The sequence below is a fragment of the Anthonomus grandis genome, chromosome 6, assembly GCF_022605725.1.
Source record: "Anthonomus grandis grandis chromosome 6, icAntGran1.3, whole genome shotgun sequence".
In the NCBI taxonomy this organism is placed as follows: domain Eukaryota; kingdom Metazoa; phylum Arthropoda; class Insecta; order Coleoptera; family Curculionidae; genus Anthonomus; species Anthonomus grandis.
In genome coordinates, this window is record NC_065551.1 from 382,137 (window position 1) to 397,175 (window position 15,039).

Below are 15,039 nucleotides of genomic sequence, written 5' to 3' on the forward strand. Positions count from 1 at the left end.
ATAAAGCTTTTTTACTAGTTTTTGAATGGTCTTTAACCAGAAAAAAGAAATTTTGAATTCGGAGCATGTTTTGAAAAAATGGTCATTTTGACCCGGATTTTGTTCGAAAATCGAAAAATGCAAAGAAATAGGTTTTCCGTTCATTTTAGAGTCAAATCGGTAATAATCTTTTTTAAAGGTACTCTAAAGTAGTACAGGATAGGAAAATAAAAAATTAAAATTTTGCCATAGGGCTCTTGATAATTCGATATTTATGTTTTACAGTTTTTTTCAATTTTCTCCGATTCTATGATAGCTAGAACCGATTCGTTTTGACATACGGATATCTCGTAATATTCCCGAGAACTTTTGTTTGAAACAAAAAGTTCTCAGACTCACAGTTAATTCAGAAAAAAATAAAAATCATTTTTTCGAAATTTTTCGTGGGTATACCCCTTTCGATTTTCGACCAAAAAAAAAATTTTTTTTTTATTGAGTTTTTTTACTGGAAATTGTTAGTTTACGGTTTACTTTAAAATTTGCCATTAATCATTTTAGGAAAAAAAAATTGTACGGTGGGAAAAAGGAAGTTTTCTTTTGTTTTTCCCACATTTTTACTTATATCTCGGCTTCTATAGCTTCGATTCAATTCGTTTATGGTTTCTTTTATTTCTTATTCTTCTCCTGTCAATTCTTTTAATACTTTATTACTATTGGCTCTCAAAAATAAAACTGAAAAATCAAAAAAATCCACGAAAAAACCCGGTTTTCTTATCCCCAAACATGAATTCTTATGGGACCTAATCTTTCTCTTTATATTGTGGCACTCCTTTAAATCGTGGAAAATTTTGCTATTAAGCTTTTTTACTAGTTTTTGAATGGTCTTTAACCAGAAAAAAGAAATTTTAAATTCAGAGCATATTTTGAAAAAATGGTCATTTTGACCCCGGATTTTGTTCGAAAATCGAAAATTGCAAAGAAATAGGGTTTCTGTTCATTTTAGAGTCAAATTGGTAATAACCTTTTTTAAAGGTACTCTGAAGTAGTGCAGGATAGAAAAATAAAAAATTGATATTTTTCCATAGGGCTCTTGATAATTCGATATTTATGTTTTACAGTTTTTTGCAATTTTCTCCGATTCTATAATAGCTAGAACCGATTCGTTTTGACATACGGATACCTCGTAATATTCCCGAGAACTTTTGTTTGAAACAAAAAGTTCTCAGACTCACAGTTAATTCAGAAAAAAATAAAAATCATTTTTTCGAAATTTTTCGTGGGTATACCCCTTTCGATTTTCGACCAAAAAAAAAATTTTTTTTTTATTGAGTTTTTTTACTGGAAATTGTTAGTTTAGGACTTACTTTAAAATTTGTCAATAATCATTTAAAAAAAAAAAAATTGTACCGTGGGAAAAAACCAGTTTTCTTTTGTTTTTCCCACATTTTTACTAATATCTCGGCTTCTATAGCTTCGATTCAATTCGTTAATAGTTTCTTTTATTACCGATTCTTTTCCTGTTAATTATTTTTATATTTTATTACAATTGCTTTTCAAAATAAAAATGGAAAATAAAAAAAATCGACATAAAAACCTAGTTGTCTTATCCCAATACCCTAATAAATGGGACCCTCTTTTCCCTTTATCTTGTGGCACGTATAAATCGTGGAAAATTTACTTAATAAACTTGTCTACTAAGTTTTGCATGGCCTTTAAGGTAAAAAAAGAAGTTTTGAATTTTAAGCATAATTTGAAAACGCAAATAAAATTATTTTGAAATCAGCGATTATCTGCATACTTTGGTGAATACGCCATAACTTTCATCAGTACGACAGTGAATTAATTGATGAGTTGATTCAGCATATCCACCCTAGATGTCGCTAAAGAATTAACATTAATATTTTTAGTATATTTTTTTTATCTTGGATGGCCTTTTTAATAGAAAGGTTTACTTTACTTACACTCATGAGACCTAAACTTTTTTGCTCTTGGTTTAACCTAGCTTTTTAGGGCAGAGCCTATTCCCTTCACCAAAAATGTAGGAAATAGAGAAAATAATATTGTCATTTGCCAATAACGACCTTTATTCTCCTTAATGTTTTTAGGCTCTAATGCTACATAACATACAATCAGAATTTTTAATGAAGATATTACGTGTGTGTTTATATTATGTGTTATGCTTTAATACATGTTGTCCTTATCTTAATAAAAAAATTTATATATGTACATATAATTTCTGCATATTCTATGTGAAGTATACAATTATTATTTAAATAATATATAAAACTAATTAACTTAATAAGATTACAAAAATATTTATTACATGTCAAACCTGTATACAACTGAACTTTGTCATGATTATTTTTTATGTGCTCATATGAAAAACTTAATTTTAACTTCTGCACTTTTTTCTTTCACATCCTCCAGTTTTTTGCGACAAAATGAATTTTAGCTCTGCTGTTGGTGCAAAATTGAAATCATGTCCCTTACTGGAATTTGACACCGGCTCACCTTCTACAAAATTGTTGACAGTGTCTCTGTTTGAAGTACCATGCTTCAAAGAAGTGGACGAACTTGTACTGGGTATAGATATGTTTGTACTAAGCAATTCTGTATTTACCTTGAAAAAAATCAAGCTTTGAAATAAATAAAAATAAGTTGGAAGTATATACTTACCTAGGTTTTTGACAATTTCTTTAATTTCTCCTTGGTTAACCTCTTTGCATGTGGAAAAGTAGTGAGGCCATTCATTGTATTTTTGTCAACAATTACATACCAATGCATGGACTGAAGGTTTTTTATCCATTTGCCTACAAGGAACAAAATTTATAAATTACCTCATTTAGGTATTAAAAAAAATGAAAGATTTAGTAAAAATACCTTAGTACCTATTCCTTGGCAAAGATATTCATTTTTCTTTTTCCAGGGGCTCTTTTGAAAATTTAAAGATATGACAGGTCCGTTTTTCGCTATGATGCTTTCAATCTGGTGCAAAACACATAACCTTTGTTGGTGTAGTCCACTAAAATAACAAAAACAAAATCAAATATAACAATCAAAACATTATGACATAACCTTAAAATGTATGTATTTTCATAAATTTCAGGATTATTCACTAAAAATTGGTAATTATGAAACTGAATTAAAAAAAAAAACTTGTATGTGTGTAATTGTGATACTTACATTTTATTTTCATATAGGAAAGTAAGAAAGATGCGGAGACTTAAAAATATCTTCCAACATTTGTTTGGATTTTGGGAACTTCCGTTGCCGGTGGCGTTTATGCTTGTGGGCCGGAAAGTGACATTGAAATGACAAGTGAAAGTCTCTTCGTCTTCTTCTTTTTTTCTTCGATTTTTATGGCTTAAGCCCGATAGCAACCAACGTGAGTCAGAATTATGCAAAAACATGTTAAGGTGGCTTTACATAAAGGAATTAGGCTGTTTACCTTCCAAACAATACCAAAGTTGTTAATTCGTTTTTTTAGGCATAATTAACAATTAAATTATAAATAATGGCTAAGAGTTAAACGATACACTTTATAATATTAAAATTAATAATAGACAGAATTTTATAACTTTTATTGCTAGATCAGAATAGATGTAACTATTTGGTAGTATAGTACTTTTTTCAATCGGACCAAAGCAAATTTTTTAAATTATTTCCAATGTTGATCTGGTTTACGATTTTATTACCGATTCATTTTAGAACCCTGACATAATTTTGATATATGCAAGTTTTGAGAATATTTTCTACTAAACTAAAATTAAAGAGCGGAGCGTATTGTAACACATAATGGTTCTCTGAAGCATGATACCCAGAAATAAGTTAGTAATATTTCAATGAAATTTATTTTTGATTATAATATATAATAAGACCTTTCCTTTTCTCTCTGTATTTACTATAGATTGACGAAAAACAAAGAAAAACACAAAGTCACGGTCTCACAACATGTAATTAAACGGGCTACACGTGTTTCGCTCTAGTTAGAGCATCATCAGTTACAGCATAAGTGTGTGGATGGCTTCTAAAGGCCTGATGATGCTCTAACTAGAGCGAAACACGTGTAGCCCGTTTAATTACATGTTGTGCGACCGTGACTTTGTGTTTCGTCAATTTTGTATGTTGGTCTCTTACAGAATAATGGATGAGATTTTTGGATTTATTATAGATGTTAATGTTTTCCAAGTACTAAAAAAAGAAAAAGTTGGGTAGAGCACCATGCCGAGGCTAAGGTTTGAACTCAGAGCCTTATGAGGATACGGCAGGTCTCTTCCCCACTGCGTGTTTAGGGCACTCCTTGGATTATTGTAGAGATTTTTCTTGTAGTACTGACAAAAATTTTTAAAATTTCTACTGGTCCCCACGGACCAAAGTAGACGCGAAGCGTCTACTTGTTACAATACGCTTCGCGTATTGTAAGAACGCACCGTACATAGTTGGGTGATTTTCGGGACCCTGCGTCACATAAACGTTAATAACTTTGCTTCTATGGCGAATTTTTTTTTCTGGTTTTCACCGTTATATGTGGGAAGGTTGAGGCTACGTGACGGTGTAGATTTTTTTTGGCCACGCCGCCCCGAAGGGGCGGGCGTGGCAAAAAACCGCATTTTTCGCGAAAACAGCCGCTGCAGAGGTTTGTGAAAAACTGACTGAGCCGAATTTTCTGAAACTCACTGACGTCAAAGCCCTTCATGGGAAGCAGTGCAGAAGGGGAGCTTAAAAAAAAAAACCCATTGGAAGTCGGATTTTTCTGTGAATGAAATTTGAACTTTTTGCGCGGTACCTCGCGGACTTAAACGGCCGTGGGGCCTAAACGGTAATGTTCCCGATAATGCGAATAAAACAGCCCTTTTCTACGTAAATGTAGCTTTCTTTTTTATCTTAACTATTTTTTTCCAAAAGAAACTTCTTCCGAGATAAACGAGTTCAAACTTAAAATTTTTTTTTTCGAAAAAAAAAAAAGTGAATTTTTCGAGAAATAAATTTTTTTCTACTTCTAAAAAATTTTTTTAATTTTTTTTGTTTACACCGTTTGAAAGCCTAATCCTTTAGGATTAAATAGAGGTATTATTCATGGTGCTACGTATTATACGGGGTGAGCTGTGTTAACAAATATAAACCCCTTTTTGAGCCTTTTTTTGACCGTTTTTTTCTACTTTTCTTAATAACTCTTTATTGGCGGCACCTAGAAATTTCAAACTTTCAGCATTTTAAGAACTTTTTAAATCCTATTTTTCGACATAGTCTACAGTCTTCTACGTAGAGCAGTTTTTGCTCTACACCTTTTTTTAACTTTGACGCTTTATGCCGGCATACCTATGACACCTACGGAAACCATTTTTTTTCTGAAATCACCGGACACTATCTGGCTATAATCCACTAAAAACCGTTTTTCTTCAAATATTACCATTTTCCGGAGGCCCGCTGTTATTTAAGAAAAACCCCCAAAAATAAGCCGTTCCAATCAACCAGTCATACCGTCGACACCACGGGAGCCAACGCATGGTACAAAATAGTTGGCGGTCCAGCACCAAATTGACCCAATGTAAAGGCATACGGACGACGTCACTATCGAGTTGCACATGGTCAGATGACGTAAGCGCGGGGTTTTCGGGGTATTGTGGCGGCAAATTCGGCCCGTTTACGCTACGAGTTAGAGTAGGAAAAGCGGTTTGAGAGAAGGATGGAGGATGTCTCCCAACAATTATAAACGCGTCGTGTTCATCTCGTGACGTCATGAGTTATTTTATTAATGAATATTATTAGTATTATGGGGACAATTTTACGCGGTTTCTTGATAAATTACTAGGATAAATAAAATGAATATAAATATTAAGAAATATATATTTGAAATATACAGAGGGTATTGATATTACGGAACATTTATGAGGATAATAATAGTATGGAAATAGAATTATACGGGGGGTTTTAAGGTTTTAAGGCATTTATAAGGAAAATATTACTTATAATTATATTAATCATATTATAAAGGGTGTTTTAAGGTTTAAGGACATTGACAAGAAAGATAATATTTATAATAATAGTAATAGCAGCATAAAGGTTAGGACAAGGTATAAATATCTGGAAAAAAAATAATAGTAATAATAGTTTTATTTTAGTTAGGGTTCTTTTAGTGGGGGTTGCTAAATTGGTAATAAATTTATATTAATAGTTTATCAATTTAGAAAAAAAAGACATTGATGCGGTGTCAAAAAAAGGTGTATTTTTATATTTTTTTTACTATATTATTGAGATCACGGCTTTCATAGCTTCAATTCAATAAGTTGATAAATTTTTTTATTCGTTTTTTTTTTCTTTAAATTTTTTTTATTTTATTATAATTGCCTTTTAAAATAAAAATTAAAAAAAAAAAAACAAGAAACAAACCACTTTTTCCTATCCTAATACATTGCTTCTTATGGGACCTGATCTTCCTCTTTAGATTGTGACACTCGTATGAATCGTGGAAAAATTTGTCATAAAGCTTTTTTACTAGTTTTTGAATGGTCTTTAACCAGAAAAAAGAAATTTTGAATTCGGAGCATATTTTGAAAAAATGGTCATTTTGACCCGGATTTTGTTCGAAAATCGAAAAATGCAAAGAAATAGGTTTTCCGTTCATTTTAGAGTCAAATCGGTAATAATCTTTTTTAAAGGTACATTAAAGTAGTATAGGATAGGAAAATAAAAAATTAAAATTTTGCCATAGGGCTCTTGATAATTCGATATTTATGTTTTACAGTTTTTTTCAATTTTCTCCGATTCTATAATAGCTAGAACCAATTCGTTTTGACAGGCGAATACCTCTTAATATACCCAAGAACTTTTATTTAATACAAAAAGTTATCAGAGTTATAGTTTATTTATAAAAAAATAAAAACCATTTTTTCGAAATTTTTCGTGGGTATACCCCTTTCGATTTTCGACCAAAAAAAAAATTATTTTTTTATTGGGCTTTTTTACTGGAAATTGTTAGTTTAGGGCTTACTTTAAAATTTGCCAATAATCGTTTTAGGAAAAAAAATTGTACGGTGGGAAAAAACCAGTTTTCTTTTGTTTTTCCCACATTTTTACTATATTATCGCGGGTTCTGTAGCTTTGATTCAATTCGTTTATGGTTTCTTTAATTCCTTATTCTTCTCCTGTCAATTCTTTTTATATCCAGTTACTATTGGTTCTCAAAAATAAAACTGAAAAATCAAAAAAATCCACGAAAAAACCCGGTTTTCTTATCCCCAAACATGAATTCTTATGGGACCTAATCTTTCTATTTATATTGTGGCACTCGTATGGATCGTGGAAAAATTTGTCATAAAGCTTTTTTACTAGTTTTTGAATGGTCTTTAACCAGAAAAAAGAAATTTTGAATTCGGAGCATGTTTTGAAAAAATGGTCATTTTGACCCGGATTTTGTTCGAAAATCGAAAAATGCAAAGAAATAGGTTTTCCGTTCATTTTAGAGTCAAATCGGTAATAATCTTTTTTAAAGGTACTCTAAAGTAGTACAGGATAGGAAAATAAAAAATTAAAATTTTGCCATAGGGCTCTTGATAATTCGATATTTATGTTTTACAGTTTTTTTCAATTTTCTCCGATTCTATGATAGCTAGAACCGATTCGTTTTGACATACGGATATCTCGTAATATTCCCGAGAACTTTTGTTTGAAACAAAAAGTTCTCAGACTCACAGTTAATTCAGAAAAAAATAAAAATCATTTTTTCGAAATTTTTCGTGGGTATACCCCTTTCGATTTTCGACCAAAAAAAAAATTTTTTTTTTATTGAGTTTTTTTACTGGAAATTGTTAGTTTACGGTTTACTTTAAAATTTGCCATTAATCATTTTAGGAAAAAAAAATTGTACGGTGGGAAAAAGGAAGTTTTCTTTTGTTTTTCCCACATTTTTACTTATATCTCGGCTTCTATAGCTTCGATTCAATTCGTTTATGGTTTCTTTTATTTCTTATTCTTCTCCTGTCAATTCTTTTAATACTTTATTACTATTGGCTCTCAAAAATAAAACTGAAAAATCAAAAAAATCCACGAAAAAACCCGGTTTTCTTATCCCCAAACATGAATTCTTATGGGACCTAATCTTTCTCTTTATATTGTGGCACTCCTTTAAATCGTGGAAAATTTTGCTATTAAGCTTTTTTACTAGTTTTTGAATGGTCTTTAACCAGAAAAAAGAAATTTTAAATTCAGAGCATATTTTGAAAAAATGGTCATTTTGACCCCGGATTTTGTTCGAAAATCGAAAATTGCAAAGAAATAGGGTTTCTGTTCATTTTAGAGTCAAATTGGTAATAACCTTTTTTAAAGGTACTCTGAAGTAGTGCAGGATAGAAAAATAAAAAATTGATATTTTTCCATAGGGCTCTTGATAATTCGATATTTATGTTTTACAGTTTTTTGCAATTTTCTCCGATTCTATAATAGCTAGAACCGATTCGTTTTGACATACGGATACCTCGTAATATTCCCGAGAACTTTTGTTTGAAACAAAAAGTTCTCAGACTCACAGTTAATTCAGAAAAAAATAAAAATCATTTTTTCGAAATTTTTCGTGGGTATACCCCTTTCGATTTTCGACCAAAAAAAAAATTTTTTTTTTATTGAGTTTTTTTACTGGAAATTGTTAGTTTAGGACTTACTTTAAAATTTGTCAATAATCATTTAAAAAAAAAAAAATTGTACCGTGGGAAAAAACCAGTTTTCTTTTGTTTTTCCCACATTTTTACTAATATCTCGGCTTCTATAGCTTCGATTCAATTCGTTAATAGTTTCTTTTATTACCGATTCTTTTCCTGTTAATTATTTTTATATTTTATTACAATTGCTTTTCAAAATAAAAATGGAAAATAAAAAAAATCGACATAAAAACCTAGTTGTCTTATCCCAATACCCTAATAAATGGGACCCTCTTTTCCCTTTATCTTGTGGCACGTATAAATCGTGGAAAATTTACTTAATAAACTTGTCTACTAAGTTTTGCATGGCCTTTAAGGTAAAAAAAGAAGTTTTGAATTTTAAGCATAATTTGAAAACGCAAATAAAATTATTTTGAAATCAGCGATTATCTGCATACTTTGGTGAATACGCCATAACTTTCATCAGTACGACAGTGAATTAATTGATGAGTTGATTCAGCATATCCACCCTAGATGTCGCTAAAGAATTAACATTAATATTTTTAGTATATTTTTTTTATCTTGGATGGCCTTTTTAATAGAAAGGTTTACTTTACTTACACTCATGAGACCTAAACTTTTTTGCTCTTGGTTTAACCTAGCTTTTTAGGGCAGAGCCTATTCCCTTCACCAAAAATGTAGGAAATAGAGAAAATAATATTGTCATTTGCCAATAACGACCTTTATTCTCCTTAATGTTTTTAGGCTCTAATGCTACATAACATACAATCAGAATTTTTAATGAAGATATTACGTGTGTGTTTATATTATGTGTTATGCTTTAATACATGTTGTCCTTATCTTAATAAAAAAATTTATATATGTACATATAATTTCTGCATATTCTATGTGAAGTATACAATTATTATTTAAATAATATATAAAACTAATTAACTTAATAAGATTACAAAAATATTTATTACATGTCAAACCTGTATACAACTGAACTTTGTCATGATTATTTTTTATGTGCTCATATGAAAAACTTAATTTTAACTTCTGCACTTTTTTCTTTCACATCCTCCAGTTTTTTGCGACAAAATGAATTTTAGCTCTGCTGTTGGTGCAAAATTGAAATCATGTCCCTTACTGGAATTTGACACCGGCTCACCTTCTACAAAATTGTTGACAGTGTCTCTGTTTGAAGTACCATGCTTCAAAGAAGTGGACGAACTTGTACTGGGTATAGATATGTTTGTACTAAGCAATTCTGTATTTACCTTGAAAAAAATCAAGCTTTGAAATAAATAAAAATAAGTTGGAAGTATATACTTACCTAGGTTTTTGACAATTTCTTTAATTTCTCCTTGGTTAACCTCTTTGCATGTGGAAAAGTAGTGAGGCCATTCATTGTATTTTTGTCAACAATTACATACCAATGCATGGACTGAAGGTTTTTTATCCATTTGCCTACAAGGAACAAAATTTATAAATTACCTCATTTAGGTATTAAAAAAAATGAAAGATTTAGTAAAAATACCTTAGTACCTATTCCTTGGCAAAGATATTCATTTTTCTTTTTCCAGGGGCTCTTTTGAAAATTTAAAGATATGACAGGTCCGTTTTTCGCTATGATGCTTTCAATCTGGTGCAAAACACATAACCTTTGTTGGTGTAGTCCACTAAAATAACAAAAACAAAATCAAATATAACAATCAAAACATTATGACATAACCTTAAAATGTATGTATTTTCATAAATTTCAGGATTATTCACTAAAAATTGGTAATTATGAAACTGAATTAAAAAAAAAAACTTGTATGTGTGTAATTGTGATACTTACATTTTATTTTCATATAGGAAAGTAAGAAAGATGCGGAGACTTAAAAATATCTTCCAACATTTGTTTGGATTTTGGGAACTTCCGTTGCCGGTGGCGTTTATGCTTGTGGGCCGGAAAGTGACATTGAAATGACAAGTGAAAGTCTCTTCGTCTTCTTCTTTTTTTCTTCGATTTTTATGGCTTAAGCCCGATAGCAACCAACGTGAGTCAGAATTATGCAAAAACATGTTAAGGTGGCTTTACATAAAGGAATTAGGCTGTTTACCTTCCAAACAATACCAAAGTTGTTAATTCGTTTTTTTAGGCATAATTAACAATTAAATTATAAATAATGGCTAAGAGTTAAACGATACACTTTATAATATTAAAATTAATAATAGACAGAATTTTATAACTTTTATTGCTAGATCAGAATAGATGTAACTATTTGGTAGTATAGTACTTTTTTCAATCGGACCAAAGCAAATTTTTTAAATTATTTCCAATGTTGATCTGGTTTACGATTTTATTACCGATTCATTTTAGAACCCTGACATAATTTTGATATATGCAAGTTTTGAGAATATTTTCTACTAAACTAAAATTAAAGAGCGGAGCGTATTGTAACACATAATGGTTCTCTGAAGCATGATACCCAGAAATAAGTTAGTAATATTTCAATGAAATTTATTTTTGATTATAATATATAATAAGACCTTTCCTTTTCTCTCTGTATTTACTATAGATTGACGAAAAACAAAGAAAAACACAAAGTCACGGTCTCACAACATGTAATTAAACGGGCTACACGTGTTTCGCTCTAGTTAGAGCATCATCAGTTACAGCATAAGTGTGTGGATGGCTTCTAAAGGCCTGATGATGCTCTAACTAGAGCGAAACACGTGTAGCCCGTTTAATTACATGTTGTGCGACCGTGACTTTGTGTTTCGTCAATTTTGTATGTTGGTCTCTTACAGAATAATGGATGAGATTTTTGGATTTATTATAGATGTTAATGTTTTCCAAGTACTAAAAAAAGAAAAAGTTGGGTAGAGCACCATGCCGAGGCTAAGGTTTGAACTCAGAGCCTTATGAGGATACGGCAGGTCTCTTCCCCACTGCGTGTTTAGGGCACTCCTTGGATTATTGTAGAGATTTTTCTTGTAGTACTGACAAAAATTTTTAAAATTTCTACTGGTCCCCACGGACCAAAGTAGACGCGAAGCGTCTACTTGTTACAATACGCTTCGCGTATTGTAAGAACGCACCGGAAAAAAATGGTGGAGGTTCCGACTTGCGACACATAAACGCTAATAACTTTTGTTCTATGGTGTATTTTTTTTTCTGGTTTTCACTGTGTTATGTAGGAAAGTTGAAGCTACGTGATGATGTAAATTTTTTTTGGCCACGCCGCCCCGAAGGGGCGGGCGTGGCAAAAAACTGCTTTTTTCGCGAAAACAGGATCTTTGGCGGGTGGGGGAAAATTGACTGAGCCGAATTTTATGAAACTCATTTACATCAAAGACCTCCACGGAAACCTGCTCCCAAAGGGCGCTTTTTAAGATAAACCCTTTAGAAGTCGGATTTTTCTGTGAATGAATTTTGAACTTTTTGCGCGGTACCTCGCGGACTTAAACGGCTGTGGGGCCTAAAAGGTAATGTTTCCGATAATGCGAATAAAACAGCCCTTTTCTACGTAAATGTAGCTTTCTTTTTTATTAAAACTATTTTTTTCCAAAAGAAACTCCTTCCGAGATAAACAAGCTCAAACTTAAAATTTTTTTTTTCAAAAAAAAAAAAGTGAATTTTTTGAGAAATTAATTTTTTTCTACTTCTAAAAAAATTTTTAAATTTTTTTTGGTAACGCCGTTTGAAAGCTTAATCCTTTAGGATTAAATAGAGGTATTACTCATGACGCTACGTATTATACAGGGTGAGCTGTGTTAACAAATATAAACCCCTTTTTGAGCCTTTTTTTGACCGATTTTTTCTATTTTTCTTAATAACTCTTTATCGGCGGCACCTAGAGACTTCAAACTTTCAGCGTTTTAAGAACTTTTTAAATCCTATTTTTCGACGTACTCTACAACCTTCTACGTAGAGCAGTTTTTGCTCTACACCTTTTTTTAACTTTGACGCTTTATACCGGCATACCTATGACACCTACGAAAACCATTTTTTTTCTGAAATCACCGGACACTATCTGGCTATAATCCACTAAAAACCGTTTTTCTTCAAATGTTACCGTTTTCCCGCAATGCGCTGTTATTTAAGAAAAACCCCCAAAAATAAGCCGTTCCAATCAACCAATCATACCGTCGACACCACGGGAGCCAACGCATGGTACAAAATAGTTGGCGGTCCAGCACCAAATTGCCCCAATGTAAAAGCATACGGACGACGTCATTATCGAGTCGCACATGGCCAGATGACGTAACCGCGGGGTTTTCGGTATTGTGGCGGCAAATTCGGCCCCGTTTGCGCTACGAGTTAGAGTAGGAAAAGCGGTTTGAGAGAAGGATGGAGGATGTCTGGCAACAATTATAAACGCGTCGTGTTCGTCTCGTGACGTCATGAGTTATTTTATTAATGAATATTATTAGTATTATGGGGACAATTTTACGCGGTTTCTTGATAAATTACTAGGATAAATTAAATGAATATGAATAAATATATATTTGTAATATACAGAGGGTATTGATATTACGGGATATTTATGCGGATAATAATAATAGTATAAAAATAGTAATTATACGGGGGGTTTTAACACATTCACTGCCAGCAACGCCTCAGAGGCGTTCATGCGCACTTCGTAAAAATGCCGGGACCGCCCGAGCGGCGTTCTCGTCTAACGCTTATTCATAGGGAGATAAATAAGCACGGTCAGTTTGAATTCGTTCACTATTATGATCGGATGTTTTGTGTACCTTATTTTTACTACGTGACGGCTTTGGTTTCTGAAAGTGTTAATTCTGTGTGTTTTTTTTATCAGTTTTTTGTAAAAGGTAGGTTTTTAATATTCTTCTAGTTTTTTTATTATTTTATTAGTGCAAATCATAGAAAAATACCAAAATCATGTTATTCTAGTAATTTTTTGTTAGATATATGAATATATAAACACGAAAATTAAATAATGACCGCCCGAGAGGCGTTCAAGGGCACAGGCAAATTTATGATAGTTTTAATGAATTTTCTTACAGATTATTATGGCAGACGAGCCTGGACCGTCAAAGAGGGTGAAGTATAATAAAAGGGAAGAAAGACTAACTGATGAAGAGTTGTTAGCTCTTTTAGAAGAGTCGGAAAGTGAAAACGATCCATTTGAAAATAGCTCCGACGAGGACCCTGATTACTCAACCGAAAACGAGGTTAGTGAGTCCGAAGATGAAGATCTTCCTTCTTTTCCAAAAGTCCTTCCCCCTCCTCCTGCCCCTGTGAATTCTCCTCCACCCTCTTTACCAAATATTCAAGGAAAATCTATGGATTTTTGGACTTTTGCTGAGGTTCCTAGTCAAAAGTTTTCTTTTACAAAGACACCAGGATTACTAGTCAATGTTAATTCCAACGAGCCAATAGACTATTTCAACATTATGGCCCCAGACGTTTTTTTTGACATGTTATGTAGTCGAGCCAATAATCATGCTATCGACCTAATTTCACTGGGCAGAGGTGATGAAGCGCGAATTACTAGATGGGTTGATGTTACTCCAAAAGAAATGAGAACATTTTTGGGTTTACTTTTTCATATGGGCACAATTAAAATTAATAGAATGAATGACTACTGGAAGAAAAACTATTTATTTAACCTGACATGTTTTTCATCATTTATGAGTCGCAATCGATTTTTGCTGATTTTAAGAAGCTTGCAGTTTGAAAACACAGACAGCAACGAACCTCGAACGCAATTGGGTAAAATTATGCCGTTAATAAATTATTATAATAATAAAATGGTAGAGATTTATTACCCAACTAACGAACTGTCCATTGATGAATCTATGGTGCTGTGGCGAGGCCGTTTAAAATTTCGCCAATACGTCAAAGGAAAAAGGCATAAATTTGGCATAAAACTTTATGTTTTATGCGAACCTAAAGGCATCCCACTGAAGATGCTGGTATATGCTGGTTCAGCAGATACAGAGTTATCTGGTGAACGGCATACAGAAAAAGTTGTGTTAGCTTTAATGGCGGAGAAATTGGACAACGGTCACTCGCTATATATGGACAATTTCTACAATAGTGTAAAACTTGCCGAGGAGTTGCTTACCCGAAAAACATATGTAACTGGAACACTCCGGTCTAACAGAAAAGGGAATCCTCAAGAAATAATTAAAAAAAAACTAAAAAAGGGCGAGTTAGTTGTTCAGCACAATTCGCAAGGGATTTGCGTGGTGAAATGGAAGGACCGTCGTGAAATTCTGGCTATATCCAGCCAATATGGTGGGCAACTTGAAAAAGTGACAACTCAGCGTGGTCAAGAAAAATTAAAACCTGCAATGATAAATAAGTATAATCAATTCATGGCAGGAGTGGACCATTGTGACCAAATGCTTTCTTATTATTCTTGTGAGCATAAAACCCTCATATGGTACAAAAAATTAGCCATAC

The 15,039-nt window shown here is 32.2% G+C and overlaps 1 long non-coding RNA gene across 4 annotated transcripts; it reads right to left on the bottom strand.

The window, feature by feature from the left end:
- Positions 1–1,719: 1,719 nt before the first annotated feature.
- LOC126737403 (uncharacterized) lies at positions 1,720–10,751 on the bottom strand. 4 transcript variants are annotated; one of them, XR_007661015.1, is made up of 4 exons: positions 10,456–10,751; positions 10,153–10,294; positions 9,949–10,082; positions 9,011–9,892 (listed from the first exon to the last, which is right to left on the bottom strand). It is a non-coding gene; the product is annotated as an uncharacterized LOC126737403 (long non-coding RNA). The 4 variants fall into 4 exon arrangements; XR_007661014.1 differs by lacking the exon at positions 9,011–9,892 and adding an exon at positions 1,720–2,599 and having other exon boundaries at positions 10,153–10,735; XR_007661012.1 differs by lacking the exons at positions 9,011–9,892; positions 9,949–10,082 and adding exons at positions 1,723–2,599; positions 2,656–2,789 and having other exon boundaries at positions 10,153–10,733.
- Positions 10,752–15,039: the final 4,288 nt, after the last annotated feature.